At 39.5% G+C, this 16,458-nt stretch overlaps 1 long non-coding RNA gene across 1 annotated transcript in view; it reads left to right on the forward strand.

Moving 5' to 3' along the window:
* Positions 1 to 349: 349 nt before the first annotated feature.
* Positions 350 to 16,458, forward strand: part of LOC120312190 — a 35,341-nt gene continuing 19,232 nt past the window's right edge. The window contains exon 1 of the long non-coding RNA XR_005557812.1: positions 350 to 611. This is a non-coding gene — a long non-coding RNA (uncharacterized LOC120312190). The remainder of the gene's footprint in view (positions 612 to 16,458) is intronic.

Consider the following 16,458-nt stretch of genomic DNA (forward strand, 5'->3'; position numbering starts at 1 on the left):
GGTTGCTTATTCCTGCAAACCTCATCCCGTTCTACAAAATGAGCAAACAAGCAAGAAGGTTGAAGTCATTTGTGGATTTTCTGAGACAGTAGGAAGCACGAGTATTTGCGCCTCTCACAAAATCAGTTGGCCTCTGAACTGATCATGGCATCTTAGGTCCTTTTCTGAGTCTGCAAGAACTGAACCAAATCTTGCAGTTGGTTCAAAAGTTAGTCTGACATACAGAATACATTCTGCAGAGCATCATAAAAGCAGAGCGGGCATGAATGGGGAGAATGGGAGCACTGGATTGTTAACCAAATTCTTAAGAGCTAATGAAAAGTAAGGCTGATTAACTTCATTAATTCCACTTGAGCCCCCTCAGTGCTTGACTAGAGTCATTTTGAATTTTGAATATTGGAAATGCTATTTCTAGAGTAATGTCATTCCTTTGGGAAATGAAATATAGTGATCATCTTGGCTGATCTACCAGTCACTTTTCCTTCCTTTTTTCTAAATAGTGAAGCACTTTGCTTTGGGGACTGGCATTTTGCCCTGCATTCTCCAACAGAGCCACTGCAGAGCCATTGACGACTACTGATGCCTTTGGATAATTTACTGTGGCTCATAAGGTGAGATGAACAGAATTACGATTCACTGGGGCATGAAGCCAGATAGCAGATGAGCATGCTGCAAGAACTGCCAAAATACAGTTGTATCTGTCAGACCTCCTCCACTCTTCTTTAATTAGATATATAGGAATTGCTATTGATATCAAGGCATTCCATTCTGGAGTAATTGCATACTCCATTTGTCACAGTTCTGTGTGGGAGCCTTGCATCTAAATAGTAATCAAGAATATGGGGTCCCTGGGGAAAATCATGAAGGGCACAGTGCCACACACTCATTTGCTTGGAAGTGCTCCTCAAATGCTTGCCAGAGCAGAAAGTTGGCTGGGGTAGAACGCAAATTAATAAACAAACAACAATCCCAATAAATTTAGTATCTTACTCCCAAAGTAAGAATGTGCAAAACAACACACAATACCACCCATATATTGAAGAGAATACAAGGATAACAAAAGAATGAACTAAAGTTGGGCTGTCTTCTGCTGAGAAGAGTACATTTGTTCCAGTGAGCACTTGGAAAGAACCAGTAGAAAAATCAGAATTCCACCTGGGATTGATAAGAAAGATGGTAGGGGAAACTGCTTTACCTTGCATAAGTTCAGATTAGATGAAGACCATCATAGAATATTGATGGGCTGGCCAAGTCACTATCTATAACCAAGAGAATGGATTATATGATAGATGGAAGGCAAATATCCTAAAATAAGAAAAAGGTGGACCTAGGAAACTGTAGTCCAATCAGTTTGACATGAATAACCAGTAATACTTTAGAGGAGATTAATCTGTAACCTTGGGAGCAATACAGTAATTGTTCAAAATCAGCATTGATTTCTCAGGAAAAAGTCTTGCTAGACTATTCTTATATTTTATTTTGTAAATTTTTCAGTGGATTGTAAAAATGCTGTGAATAGAATATATCTTGATTTCAGTAAAGCCCCTGAGAAATTAGCCCTATCATGTTCTTATTAATATGCTAATCTGGTTGACACATCTCTTATGTGAAAATCTTACTCAGAGCATCCTCATGTATTTTCATCAAACTAGAGGTGATATCAAATAAAGTCCCATAGGGTTGGGTTATGAGCCCAGATCTCATCAACATTTTCATTAATGACATGGATAAAAAGTGGAGGAAATGCTTATCAAATTTGCAGATTATATAATATAGGACAGAATCGTTAATAGTCTAGAAGATGGGAACAAAATTCAAAATTATTTCAAGCAGAGAAATTGGACAAAATGGGATAAAAATAAAGTAACGAAAAGGCAATAATATTTTAAGAGACAAATTGTATATAGGACTTTCACCTAGAACAGACATGTCAAACTCGCAACTTTACATGACAGTAGCAGGACTGTTTTGCCATTGCCGGCAATGGGGTGGGCGCGGCTTCCATGTGACGCATCCGGCCCACGGGCCGGCAGTTTGACACCCCTGACCTAGAATAAATAGGTTTTTAAAAAATCAAATAAAGGAAGGGGCTCACATAGAAGATAAAACAATACCATCTAAGTGTACAGGACATTGACTTATGCTCTTAAGTTATAGGAAAGCAAATTCGGAAAACCTTCCTAATAGTAAGAGAACTTTGACAGTGGAACCAATTACTGAGGATGTTGGTGAGCTCTCTTTTGCCATAAGTCTTCATCATTTGTCAAGGGTGCTTTTATTGGTCTTTTCTGCAGTAAACGTTAGGATTCAACAATTCTATGAAACATTGCTTAGCACAACAACACTTTCCAAATCTGACACATTTGGTTAGGATAGTTTCCTATCTCAAGGACACAAGCTCTGAAAGATATGCCTGCCAGATCTTTGTCCTGAATCTAATATCAGTTTGTAGTGAATACCGAGGTTTGCAGGATAGAAATCTGGAGGTCGCAAACTTTTTCCTCCAGTAGCAGGCAAGGTCTTCACACCTCTGTTCTACCTCTTGAATTGGGGTTAATTTTCTAATGCCACTTCCAATCTTCTGGATTCTGTTCCCCTAGCTCAGTGGTAGGCAACCTTGGCTCTTTTATAACTTGTGGACTTCAACGCCCAGAATTCCTGAGCCAGCCATGCTGAGGGGAAAGGGAGAGGTTTCCAAGATGAGACATGCTGGCTCAGGAATTCTGGGAGCTGAAGTCCACGAGTTATAAAAGAGCCAAGGTTGCCTATCTCTGCCCTAGCTATAAGAGAGTCCTGGCTTAATGTCTGTGGAGATTCTCAGTTATCCAGAACATAGCTGTCCAAAAGGTGATTTTTTTCTTCAAAAGGCAACTGGACTGTTTTTTTTTTTCCCTAAGGAAGAAGAAGAAAATGTTTCACTTCTCATGAGAAGCAAAATGTTTTCTTCTTCTTCTGCAAGAAAAAAAAAAAACACAAAACAGTCCAGTTGCCTTTTGAAGAAAAAAAAAAAACCCTTTGAGAGTCCTGACTTTCATTCCCTGTAGAGAGAAAGGAAGAAGACCTCAAGAGAGATACAGAGAAGCTGTTGCCTAGGCAAAGGAGATTAAAGCATTTTTTAAGGTAACATTTGGAAGTGGCTCAGATAGAAACCTGTCTAATTTACTAATTTGTAAGGAAAAGGAAGGAGGAGGCACAACATAATCAGACTTGCAAGATTCTGTTATTATAGCCAATTTCAATAAAACTAATTTTAGCCTTCCTTTGGAGTTGATTTCCTAATCTGCTCTACCTAGTGGGGCTGATACACCTTGTGCTGCTTTCTATTGACTCAAAAGTCAAATTGAAAACTAGAAATGCAGACAATGAAAACTCTTCCTCTGTTTTTAGAGAGGAAGGAAATTTTATTGGACCCAACACCTTTCATTTAATAGGTTTTAATGTATGACAGCCTACTACTGTTTGACTTCAAGTTTGTATAAATCAGGGTGGCCAGTTCTTTGATTTTGAAAAGAAAGCAAGCAATCCAAAATATTCAGGAAAAAAAAACAACACATGTTGAACATGAAACCTGTTTTAAGTATTTTAAGACTTGTGGATTTCAACTGCTAGAATTTTACAGGCAAACTGGCTGCCTGGGGCATTCTGGGAGATGAGGTCCACAGATTTTAAAGATGCTAAGGTTGGACACTTCTTTTTTTTCAAAACACTTTTTATTAGTTTTCCATTTTACACCAACACAGCTTAAGAACCCATGTGAATACGTGGTGATCCATTTTTTAAAAAACAAACAATAATATAGTAAATATATACCCATTATTTCTTAAACATTTCCCTCTCTATCTATATAGAATATTATAATCAGATTAGTACATTTTCATTGAGTTCATTCATTACTATGTCTAACCATCATCTACATTAAACAAAAAAAATCTTTAATCTATAAAAACCTATATTTCTTCTCACATTTAACTTAGGCTTAGTGAACTCCATTTATTTAAAGACATTATAATCAAGTCAATATCTAAAATCAATTCATTCACTAATATAACATTTCATCCAAATCATATAATTTAAAATAGACTAACATTTTCTATCTATTTATATTATTATAGACTCATTAACACCTTTCTAAAACAAATTTTCATTGAACATATCACTCTATATAAATTTCATTAATCAATAAAAGTTTACAAATTCATTATCCATCCCAAAGATCCTGTATCATGCTTTCTTAATTTTACAAATATTTAATCTTAAATTAACATATTCATTTACTATTCAGGTGCCCCAAGTGTTTTTTTTTTTATTTAAGCATTATGAACTCCAAAAGTAAATTCTTCTCTTTCTCACCAATCTTCTATTGTTTTTCATTATTTCTCCAAATCTCCAATAATTAATTCCATCATTTCCCATATTTCAGTTCTTTTCTCATTATACCATTTCTAGTATCAAAAACATATAAAGCCCTTTTAACAAAGTCCAAGTCCAAATCAATCCAGATCACTATAAGGCCATTACCACATTACTATAATCAGATTTAATATTTATATCTTATTCTGGGTTTCTTTCTAATCCAAACAGGTTTCCATAACTGGGCCTCTGCCTGCCACACTATACACTCCAAAAAGAAGTTCCCATTGTGCATTTTGTTAAGTTAATATAAAAGTTATAGTTAGTCTGAATGGCTTGTGGCAGAACATCATTTCCCCTTTCTTTTAACATTGAGTGAATTTCACTTAAAGTCCCTTCTTTTATGTCATCCTTTTGATCACATGTTTCTCTTCTTCCCATAATTTTTCCTCTATCTCATTCAAATGGCGTCTGAAGATCAACTTGTCTTTCTGAAGTGAAATCAACTAGTTCCTTATCGTAAGTCCTTTGTCCATTAATGTCAAATCTTTTTTCCAAAATCAATTGATTGTCCAACTGTGAGTCTACTTCTTCCACTTCGGTAAGCAAGGTACAAGCCACTTGTGTATAAACCGATGTTTCACTTAGTCCTTGTCTTTTTCCTTGTTGATACCAAGAAATCTCTTTGAACAAGCAATTATCTCATCCGTATTTTCCAAAATTTTAGCCAGAATATACTTGTAAAAGTCTATACCGGTTTCCTCCATCTTTATTATCTTTCAAGTCTTTATCCTTTTAGAGGAAACTATATTTAAAGAGCGATCACAATATCCATCTCCTCCCAGTTTCCTCACCTTTTTCCTTTGTACAAAATGAAAGCCTTTCCAGCGAAGAAAAGATAGCAAGTACAATGAATACCTTTATCAAAAGGTGTCCCCCAGAAATTAATCAGATGTTCAATCCTTCCAGGCACCATAAAGGTACAAGTAAATAATATTCTCCAAATATTATAAAAAACTTTCTTGAGGCTCCCAATATCCAAAAATAAAATCAGTCATCAAAACAAAAATAAGTTTAATCCTTTGTGCTTCTCTTCCCCCATTTAACAAGCTGCTTCATCAAAAAAGGGAGTAATTCCCAAAAAAAAAAAAATTTTTTTCACAGGCATAAAGAAAGTAGAGGTTAAAGGAAAGTCTCACTGAGTTCTCTATGGTGGGTCCGTTTGCTTAGCTGATCTTGTGGCTTGCGGTTGGCGCAGCTAAATGATCAGGCATTTTACTGGCCGATCTTTACCCTGTTGGCCCAAAGGAGATACTTGGTGCACAGAGGACACCGCTGCTCCTCTGCAACTACTGAGAAGCCTCCTCAACAGTAGACACTCTGGAGGAATGTCTTTTCAACCCTCTAAGGGGTCTACCGGCAGGGGAAACTCTATTGGCAAAGGGATGACCCCCTTTGCTTGACTGCACCACCGCGAACCGGAACTGGAAGCCCTAAGGTTGGACACTTCTGACCTGAGATGCCCTCATCTCTGAAATCAATACAGTTGAAGTATTAAACTTGCTTGTTCTGTGTGAGCTATTACTTTCAGTAGAGTGGACAGCTCCTTACCAAAGAAAATAATTGAAAACCTTATTGATGTCATGAAATCCAAATTTTGAAGAATCAATGAAAAAATCGAATTGCAAGCTTACTTCTATGATTTTAGAACCAATAGGAGCATCAAATAATCCAGAATTGTTAAAATGTGCTCAATTAAGGGAGCCTAACTTAAGCTCGTAAGGGGTGCACCTAAAAGCAGAACAAGAAGCAATGGATGGAAACTAATCAAGGAAAGAACTAAGGAGAAATTTCCTGACAGTGAGAACAATCAGTGGAATGGTTTGCCTCCTGAAGTTGTGTGTGCTCCGTCACTGGAGGTTTTTAAGAAAAGATTGGATAGCCATTTGTCTGAAATAGCAATAGCACTTAGACTTATATAAAGCTTCACAGTGCTTTTCAGCCCTCTCTAAGCCGTTTACAAAGTCAGCATATTGCCTCCAACAATCTGGGTCCTCATTTTACTGACCTCAGAAGGATGGAAGGCTGAGTCAACCTTGAGCCTCTCAGAATCAAGCTCCTGGGAGTGGAATGCAATTGAAATGGTATAGCATTTCTGTTTGAGCAGGGGGTTGAACTAGAAGACCTCCAAGATCACTTCCAATTCTGTTATTCTATTATAGCAATAAGTTGAAATAATTTGGATACTGACATCTCCTGGATATGTAATGAAAACATGTAGATGATTCAACTCCTCTCCTTGGGAAATAATGTTACAAGTGATTCACAAAATCAAAGAATATTTTAGGAAAATAAAATGCTTAAAATATTTCTAATGGTGAAATACATATTTTCAATATGGAAGGAGACAGAGGGCTACATAAATCACAGTAATACAAAAACTTTCAAGTTAGTTAAAAATATCCAAAGTAAAAAGTAAAATATAAAATTCCATTGTGTATATAATTTTTATTAGGAATTGGATTATACTGGTAAAATCTAATGCAAACAACTTAAAAAAAGAAAAGAGAATAGAAAGATGAATTCAAAGGTGCGAGGAAAAAAGAAAAGTAGAAAAAAGAATATAATAAAGAGAAAATAAATATATAAACAAGCAACCTCCAACTTTCATCACAACAAATTTAGTGACTCTTCACCCCTTCTAAAGTTAAAACACGATCTCTTAATTCCATATCTCATTACTTATCTATAAACTAGTCCATAAAACATCATCTTTTCAGTCCCCCTTTCAGCAGAAAATCCATAAAGGGTGGCCAGAGGTAACCACATATCTTGTTTTAACTTTGATCAAATAAATCAACTTTCTATTCCTGCCTTATATGTCTCACAATCATCTCCTATCTTATCTTATCTTATCTTATCTTATCTTATCTTATCTTATCTATCTATCTATCTATCTATATCTATCTATCTATCTATCTACCACCCTGTCTTTATTATTATTATAAGAAACTCAAGGCAGCAAACACATCTATCGTAACTTTCCTCTTCTATTTTCCCATAACAACAGCCCTGTGAGATGGGTTGGGTTGAGACAGAGAGTGACTGGACCAAAGCTGGCTTTCACAGCTGAACTCACAGTGATTTGCTTGGCTCTCTACTTTTAATTCCCTGAAATTTTTGTCATAGGATTTGATTTTTTTAATTTCTTTTTTGTCCTCTTCCACAGAGTTCTTCAAAGCTTTAACAAGTCTTTTTCGTAAATCCAATAGGAAAAAAATATCCAGGTCGCTCTCTTGGTTTGTCATTTGTATTTCTCGTTTTAAATTTTAAAACTTTGACCAGGTTCTTTTATACATCCTGTGATAAAATTTGTTCCCCATCTGTCATTTCTTTAATAATCCTTTTGAATATTCATAGAAGTAGATTTCGTTACTGACATTGTTGATATTGTGGCTACCGATTCTGTTCTTCAAAAGCGTCACATAGTATTTTTATGTGACGCTTTTAAAGTTTTGAACCATTCTATAGGTTGTTTATCTTTTCTCTACCTAAAATCTTTACTCCCCTCTAGTGTCCAGTTTTTGAAATCATAAAATTGCTTATCTTTGTTATGTCTTGTAAAAACCTAAACAAGATGTATTTCCCATGAAATATTGTTTGTTCTTCATAATTAATCCCAAAATTGTAGTGTAAAAGAAATTAAAAAAACCACCCTAAAGCAGATTACCTCTGCTTCATTTGCCAGGATTATTCTAGATACTTAGATATTTTCAGTGTTAATGAGAGGCTGTTTGGGATGATGGATGCCCCATCTTTTCCCAGTCTTGTTCCCTCACTGCATCACTCCTCTCACACAATCAAAAACTTTTCTTTAACCAACAGAAGGAATCGTTTGTACTGAATTGGTTCAATAATTGCCATTTCTCACGTGTGGATATGAATTGTGAATTTCCATCTGCAGTGTGGGATATAAGCTACAATCATCACAGAGCCTTGCTAATGTCACATCTTGATAATGACAGAGGTTATAGCACCAGGTCATAGCTTATGTTGTCTCAAACCATAACATTTTTAAAAAAAAAAAACCACACGCACTTTTTTTTCATTGTTCAAAAGAATGCCAAAATAATCTTTTCATGATTTCTCCATGGGTTCACCTAAATTAATTATGCTACATTTTATCATGACAGCTTAGCTCTTCTGCTTGAAGGCAGTATATTTTATTATTGCTTGATGGCTCTGTGTATGTGATTTTAATGTTAGAAGTGGTCTTGAGTTTATGAACGTAATTTGAAACAGTTTATTTTTAAAGGAAGTCAATTAAAGTAGCTCAGTCTCCTTCTACCATTTGTTACGGAGAAAAAATTCCTTAACTGGATTGCTAGATGTGGTAATGAAAGACTTACACTCAGGACTGCCATCAGTTTATAATTTTTATGGGCATTTAATATTGTAGCAAGTAGTGAACCATCTGCTAAAAACACAGTTTATTGCTACTTCAGCATCACTGAGAAAGGAGGCTTCTCCTTTTCTTGATAGAAAACAAGAGACAGTGGTGGAAGTATGGCATTTTTCTCTGCTGATTGGTTGAACAGGTAGCTAACCAATTAATTAACTAGTTAAGTCAACAAACGCATACATACGTACATACATACCTACATGGCTTTAAAAACTATCATTAGAAAAGGCAGGACCTTCTCTCTTCCTTAACACTACTGCTCTATAATGTTAGCCAGTACTTCTTACTGTAGTATAATTTCACCAGCAAATCACTCAAACTCTGTTGAACATGCCACCACTAGAATAAAAAGGAATGACGATGATTGTGTAGTGTGATGCTACCACTGTATTACAAGACCAAGCAGATACTGTATGCAATAATACCTTTTGTCCTCAGTAGAGTACAGAGAGGCAGGATTTGCCTTCTCTCTGTTTTTTGTTTCATTGGGTATTGGGGGGGGGAGGGTCAGGGTCGGGGTGAGGAGGAGGTAAATTTTTAAGATGAATTAAGCCTGTTCAAGTCTTAGAGAAGCAGAATTTTTCAACAGTTTGCTATCAAATTCTGGTGATGAAATCTTCAGGCCTCTGGCAGCTCCAAAAAGAGATTTGGGGATTTCATATGGCTGACAGCCCATAGATTTCCCAGTCCAGCTCTATAGCAAGATTGCATAATAAAGTTTTTCTCCTTGATTATTTAATAATGGGAATGTTCTGATTAGGCACTTAAGATAATACCATCCATAATGTGCCAAATTAAATGATGGCAAAGCTTTGATCACTTATAAACATATTCCTGGATTAGGCCATTTGAGACTGCAGATGGCTAGGATGAATCACAGGGTTGAACACTTCTTAAAAAAATAAACAAGGCTCAAAATCTTCCTCTCTAACTGCAGATTTAAGTGATCAGTCAAGATACAGTCTTCAAAGCAGATGAAAGGACTAAACAGCATGACAGCTTACAGCACTCCTTGGTCTAACATAGCTCTTGGCTTATTTTGAATCCCCTACTACAGGGGATCAGTTCATCTATAAAAAAATCTCTGTCCCTTCCTTGTGGGTTGTTGTTTGGAAAAGAAAGAAAGAAAGAAAGAAAGAAAGGAAGGAAGGAAGGAAGGAAGGAAGGAAGGAAGGAAGGAAGGAAAAAGGAAAGAAGGAAAGAAAGAAAGAAAGAAAGAAAGAAAGAAAGAAAGAAAGAAAGGAAGGAAGGAAGGAAGGAAGGAAGGAATGAAGGAAGGAAGGACGAAAGAAAGAGTTCTAGAATGAGTACTTCCCATTCGTTTGCCTTTGGCTCCCCTATGGCTTACATCATCCCTGTTCATGCACCATCAGTAGATGTCTTCTGCAGGAATAATGTTTTAATTTAGAAATGTTTTTCAAATTGAATTAAACTCTTTCTCAGATATGAATTTATTTAGGACATTGAAATACACCCAATACCTCATTAGCTACTGTATTCATCCGTGGAGGGGATCAAATATCCTTTCCAATATAAAGCAATGAATATCCTTGGAGCAGTTATTGTATTTAGGTGTAATGGTGTATGGCAGGGGTGTCAAACTCAATTTCATTGAGGGCTGCATCAACATTGTGGTTGCCCTTGGGGGGCTGGGTAGGTGTGGCCAGGGTGGGTGCAGCCTATTGGGTGGGCATGGATGGAGTGGGTGTGGCCTACTGGGTGGGCATGGCCATCTCTACATCGTTCCTGTCAAGGGTGCCTGTGGGGGTCTGGGCAGGAGTGGGACAGATCTAAGGGTCTCTGGCAAAAGGGGGTAGGACCAGGGCAAGTGCCAAGGCATAGTCCACTGGAGGAGCCTCACTGTTCCTCTCAGGCCATGCAGGGGGGGGGGGCTGGATGGTGGTGCGGGTTGCCCAGAGCCCTTTGCAGCAGAGATCAAATGGCAGCCTGGCCCTCGAGCACCTGTGGCACCAAGCACAACCCCACTTATCCAAGGGGGTGCCCAGCTGCACTTACCTCCTCAAAGCTGCTGCTGCTGTGATTGCTCTCCTTAGCCAGTTGCTCATGATAGGTACAAGGGCAAAGTCAGAGGGAGGCCCATTCCCTCTCCATAGGATGAGATCCTGCTTTGTATCCAAAGCTTCCTTAGCAATAGGATGGGAGACCCCCAGGATAGGCCAGGAGGAGGGGGCAAGGGGATGGTGAAAGGGCAGCAGGGCAGGACTAAGGCAGGAGTTCCCTCAGACCCCCCCTCTCCTTCCTTCCTTCCTTCCTTCCTTCCTTCCTTCCTTCCTTCCTTCCTTCCTTCCTTCCTTCCTAAGTATAGAGTGGTGGGAAAATATTTGAGATGAGGGAGGGAGAAAAACAGGCAAGAAACGCAGCTGGGGAGGTGTCACCCTTCGTGAAGAATGAAGAAATGCACCATCGTCTGGAAGTGGCCAGCTCATGACCCTCACCTACTTCACATATCTGGCTTGGTGGGCTCTGGGAGAGGGGATGCCATGAGCAGTGTGAGAGTCAACATTACCTGCTGCAATGCTGCCCAGTTTTGGCAGGCAGCAGGGCACTCTCCTCACAGAGAGAGGTTGAGCCAGGCGGTGTGAAGCTCGTCAGCTTTGTACCTTGCTGCCTGCTGAAACTGGGCAGACTGGGGCCTAGGCAGCATTGCACTTCTCATCAGATTCTTGCCACCCGGCTCAGCTCTTGGTGCTGTGAGGAGAGCGCCCCGCTGCCTGCTGAAACCAGGCAGGCTGGGAGCTGGGTGGCCTCGTGCTTCTTTTTGGATTCACACCGCCCAGCTCAGCTTCTCGGTGCTGTGAGGAAAGTGCCCCACTTCCTGCCAAAACCCCTCCCCCATGCCCATCAAGCCAGATAGCTGAAGTAGGCAAGGGCCATTTGCTGGCCACTTCCAGGTGATGGTGCATTTCTTTATTCCTCACAAAGAGTGACACCTCCCAAGTATGCACCCAGGAGGTGGGGCCAACGCGGCAGGGGCTGGTTCCTCACTGTTTCCAGACAGCCTCGTTGAGCTAAGACTGAATGTGTTTCAGCATAGATGGCACCACGAAATTGTACATTGGCTCCTGGCCGGCCTGGGCCAGGGCCAAGGCAGAGGGGGCCGTTCCCTCACTGTTTCCAGGATGGCTTTGCGGGCCACATGAAACCACTTCGCGGGCCGCATCTGGCCCCCAGGCCTTGTGTTTGACATGTGTGGTGTATGGGAATGTCCTTGGGAGATCCCTGGAGATAGGAGTGAGTGCCATGGGCAAATACTTTGAGTCTTGCAAGATTGATCTTAGCCCTTTGAGGTAGTCCAGACAAGAAGAACAACCATGCATGTTAACTCCATCTTTGTTTAACAGAATCTTGCAAGACTGAAACCATTTCTCGTGTCCTTTCCTTTTATTCCCTGGAAAACTAGGGAGGGTCCCTTCTGATATGCTTTCCACAACTTTTGTGGAGTGAAATATCTTTTACATGCTTGGATGTCCAGTCTGTGGCTCTTCCTCTTGTCTCCTAAGTTCAGTCCCATATACCAATTTTGCTTTCACTTGATCATTATATTTCAATTTTTTAAAAAATGAACTATCCATTTTAGTGGAGTAATATAACAAATATAAAATATCTCATACCAGCTGTTTCTGAGTATTACTTTATTCCTTATCACTCACTAACCTAGTATTATAATGTTGAGCATATATTTTTAAGACAGCCAACTTAGTATAATAGTTAAGGTGTTGTACCAGAGATAGGGAGACTCAGGTTTTAGTCCAGCCTTAGATACAGAATACTTTGCAACAGCATTTTCTCTTGGAATCAGACTGTAAAGTAAAACAAAAAAAGCTTTAACTACAAACCTACATTAGACTAGCAAGATAGATTATGATCCATAACCTTCAATGAAGAGGCCTTCATCCTGCAGTGAACTGATATGGGCTAATATTACACACACAGAGAGAGAGAGAGAGAGAGAGAGAGAGAGAGAGAGAGAGAGAGAGAGAGAGAGAGAGAGAGAGAGAGAGAGAGAGAGAGAGAGAGAGAGAGAGAGAGAGAGAGAGAGAGAGAGAGAGAGAGAGAGAGGCGCTTCTGATCCCTATGGCTGATTTCTCTCTGTTTGGGGATCCTAAATGGAGCTACCCCAGAGAGGTGGCAAGGAAGGAGGGAAGCTCTGACAATCTTGGGGAGATGGTGGTCGATCTGGACATCTGGGGAAAGCTCTCCAAAAAGGCGACATCCTCTATTATGATCAGCAATCCAAATAAGTTTAGGGCAGTTTTCTTTATTCTACACTTTGAACATAACAATTACGTGACATAATTGTTATAGCTCATAGTGGGCTTCTTGAATAAGACTCCAAGCAATGTGATCTTACCTACTATAGTTCTTTTCACCATGATCTCACATTGTTGTGACTTAGCCTGTGCTGACTGTATTGAATCTAACTGTACAATCTAACACTACAATTGTAGTCTGTCTGGCTAGACTTTATTTAGCAAGATTCTCCCGAATAGGATTTTCTCGACATATATTCATGTGTGCACCTTATGAGTCTTGGACTATGTCAAAACAGGAAAAGCAAGCAAGCAGGAAGCTAGGTGGGGTTTTTGGAGGTGTTTTTTTTTTTTTTTTTTTTTGTCTATATCTCACATCTGAATTCCTCACTCAACTCACACAGAGCTAAGTCCAGGATAGCTAGTGACTGAACTACATCACAGGGTATTCAGTGCTTTCTGGTAATAATGAAAATTTTTGCAATGAGCCTTGCAATGAAAAAGGACATACATCCAATTTTGCAGCTATTAAGATTGTTGGCTGAGCAGATACAAAGGTAGCCAGGGAAATGATTGAAGCCTGGGAAATGGGTCTCTTGTCAGTCAACGGGAGTGCTGATTTGCCCCCAGCTTATCAGGTACTTAGAGCAGCACAAGGAAACAACAGCCAATAGCTAGTCATCAACGTGCCAATCAACCAATAGGAAGCCACACCCAACCAGGCATTATATAAATATGATGCATAGAGCAGCCCAACGTACACATTCCGGTAGAGAGAAGTTCCCTGAGGATGGGCTCCAGCATGAGTCCAAAAGCTCAGAAGACTTAAACCACTGGTCCCAGTGACCGACCCAGATTGGATCCAGCAAAATTTTGTCCCTCTGTTTTGCACATGCTGTCACTTCATTGCTGTACTATGGTTTTACAGAGAAGAAGAGAAAGCATGTGTGTAGGCATGAGATGGAGTGTGTGTGTGTGTGTGTGTGTGTGTGTGTGTGTGTGTGAGAGAGAGAGAGAGAGAGAGAGAGTATAGATCTTTAGAACACATGGAATATCCCATCTCAGATTTCTACTGCCTCATTAAGACCTCAGTCTGAAATTTACATCAAGCTTTGAAGTGTTGAGTGGGCCCTAACAAAAAAGTTGTTATTTTGTTGTTAAAACTTATTCTACAATCCAATAAAATTACTCTACAATTCAAGATATAATGACTAGTTCAGCCAAGATATCCCAGGATAACCTAGCCTTGCCCCAGATCAGCAAAAGGACCCTGTTTCCAGCTTACAGACGTATTTAATATTAAAGCTGTAATGTTTCTTGATAAAACTACAGCAGGGAAACTCTGTATGTATTACAGTAGCTTTTGTCATGTAAAATAAAGACAAGGTCAACGTGGAAAAAAAGTAGGATCACCAGATAACTCTGAATAATTAGACATGTATGGGACGTACACAGTATCACAACCTCTGCTTCAAACTGAACATGAAGAAACTAAGAGGATCGACCAGTTCATTGCAAAAACAAGGAATTAGCAAAAGGACCAGTGGTGAATTTGACACAAGAATTGATATAAAAATCTATCATTGCAGAGGCCAACAGTTTCAATAGCTTAGTGGCAGTCTTGCCAAATAATGATTTTCTGTCCAAATGAATCCAGTCACCCAATGCAGAATTGTGTCCATCTAAGAAACAAGCTGTTTTGGGGGTAGAACTGGAGCAACAGTCTTTAGGGGCAAAAAGGCATGCTAAGTTGAAATCTAAACAAAGTCAATGGAAAAACATCTTAATGAAGCACAATTCAGGAGCCATAAGCATAGGGTGTACTCTGTAGAATATTTTGTATTCCCTATACTCCAGAAATTACAAGCTTATGATTTTTATACAGGCTAGATTCAAGTGACATAGCTGAGGTATTCATATAAAGAAAGCCTCTTTCTGTTGGATATGCTTTCAAAAACTAGAGTCCATTTCATGCAAGACTTTGATGAACAGATCAGATTTCTTGCATGAGACTATTTCAATATTCGCTCTGTGGAAAGGGCGTTAGAGTAGGGGTCCCCAAACCTCGGGTGGGAGCCTAGTACTGGGCCACCATCCATTTGGAACCAAGTAGCAGAAGCAATGGGCAAGCTTGCACGCAGCTCCACTTCTGCGAGCAGTGGGTGCGTTTACCCTCTGCTTGCACAAATGGAGCTGCATGTACTCATACGCTCAGCTGCTGCTTGTGCAGAACCATCCTGTCTCCTCCTCCTCATCAGTCTGCAAAACTGGAAAGGTTGGTGAACACTGTGTTAGAGTATTTTATTTTAGGAATGGACTGGGCAAGACTGCTCACTTCTTTGGTAGGATCTATACAACTTGTGCTGAGCATTAAATTCTTGCCTGGAAAGGGCTTAGATGTCTTATTCTGCCCCTTCTGTTGTTCACTTCATTCCTGCCATCCAGTTCAACTGTTGGGGCCAAAGTGAGCTTAAGCAATAGCAATAGCACTGAGTACTTAGACTTCACAGTGTTTTACAGCCCTCTCTAAGCAGTTTACAGAGTCGGCATATTGCCCCCAACAATCTGGGTCCTCATTTTATCGACCTTGGAAGGATGGAAGGCTGAGTCAACCTTGAACTGGTGAGAATCGAACTGCTGAACTGCTGGCAGTCGGCAGCCAACAGAAGTAGCTTGCGGTACTGCATTCTAACCACTGGACCATCACAGCTCATTAAGATACCAGAAATGTAACTGCTTCTTTCTTCATAATCCCATTGCTCCTCTACTTTTCCTTGTGACGTGTTTAAAATGAGAATTATGGGGAATATGTTATTTTAATACAACCTGTCTCTTCAGAAACATGAGAGAAGATGGAAGCAAATAAATCCCTCCCAAAATTTGGAGACCCTCACTGTATTTACTCTGATCTGATGTAGGCATCTTAGCCGGGGTCACATTTATAGTACCTATCATTTTCTATAACAATGGCCCACAGAAGCCCCAAATGCAATAATCTGAAAATTGACAAGCTTTAGCCGCTCAGAAGGAACACACTGCTTGCAGAGTTCTTCCAACTGTGCCAGGAAACAGTTATCAGTCTTTAGAAACAAATGAATATCTAAAGTTGCCTAACACAAGAATCCTGATAACCGTTTATCAGAAATGTGAGCCTCTCATAAGCTGTCACAATTCTTGGAAATTGCTTCCAATTCGGAATAACAGAAAGAAGTTATTGCCATTTCTTCGTCGCTACTGTTCGTCAGTGGGTGACACTTAAGATTCAGAGGCAGCCTGAGATGAACTGCAGGAAAAGGCGTCAGTCCAAGATAAAACGGGCTGCTCAAACCTTATCTCCTGATCTGTGCATGCTTGTGCTTTACAATGTCCTGGGTG

Source organism: Crotalus tigris, unplaced genomic scaffold, assembly GCF_016545835.1.
Source record: "Crotalus tigris isolate CLP2741 ecotype Arizona unplaced genomic scaffold, ASM1654583v1 scf7180000018445.1570621, whole genome shotgun sequence".
In the NCBI taxonomy this organism is placed as follows: domain Eukaryota; kingdom Metazoa; phylum Chordata; class Lepidosauria; order Squamata; family Viperidae; genus Crotalus; species Crotalus tigris.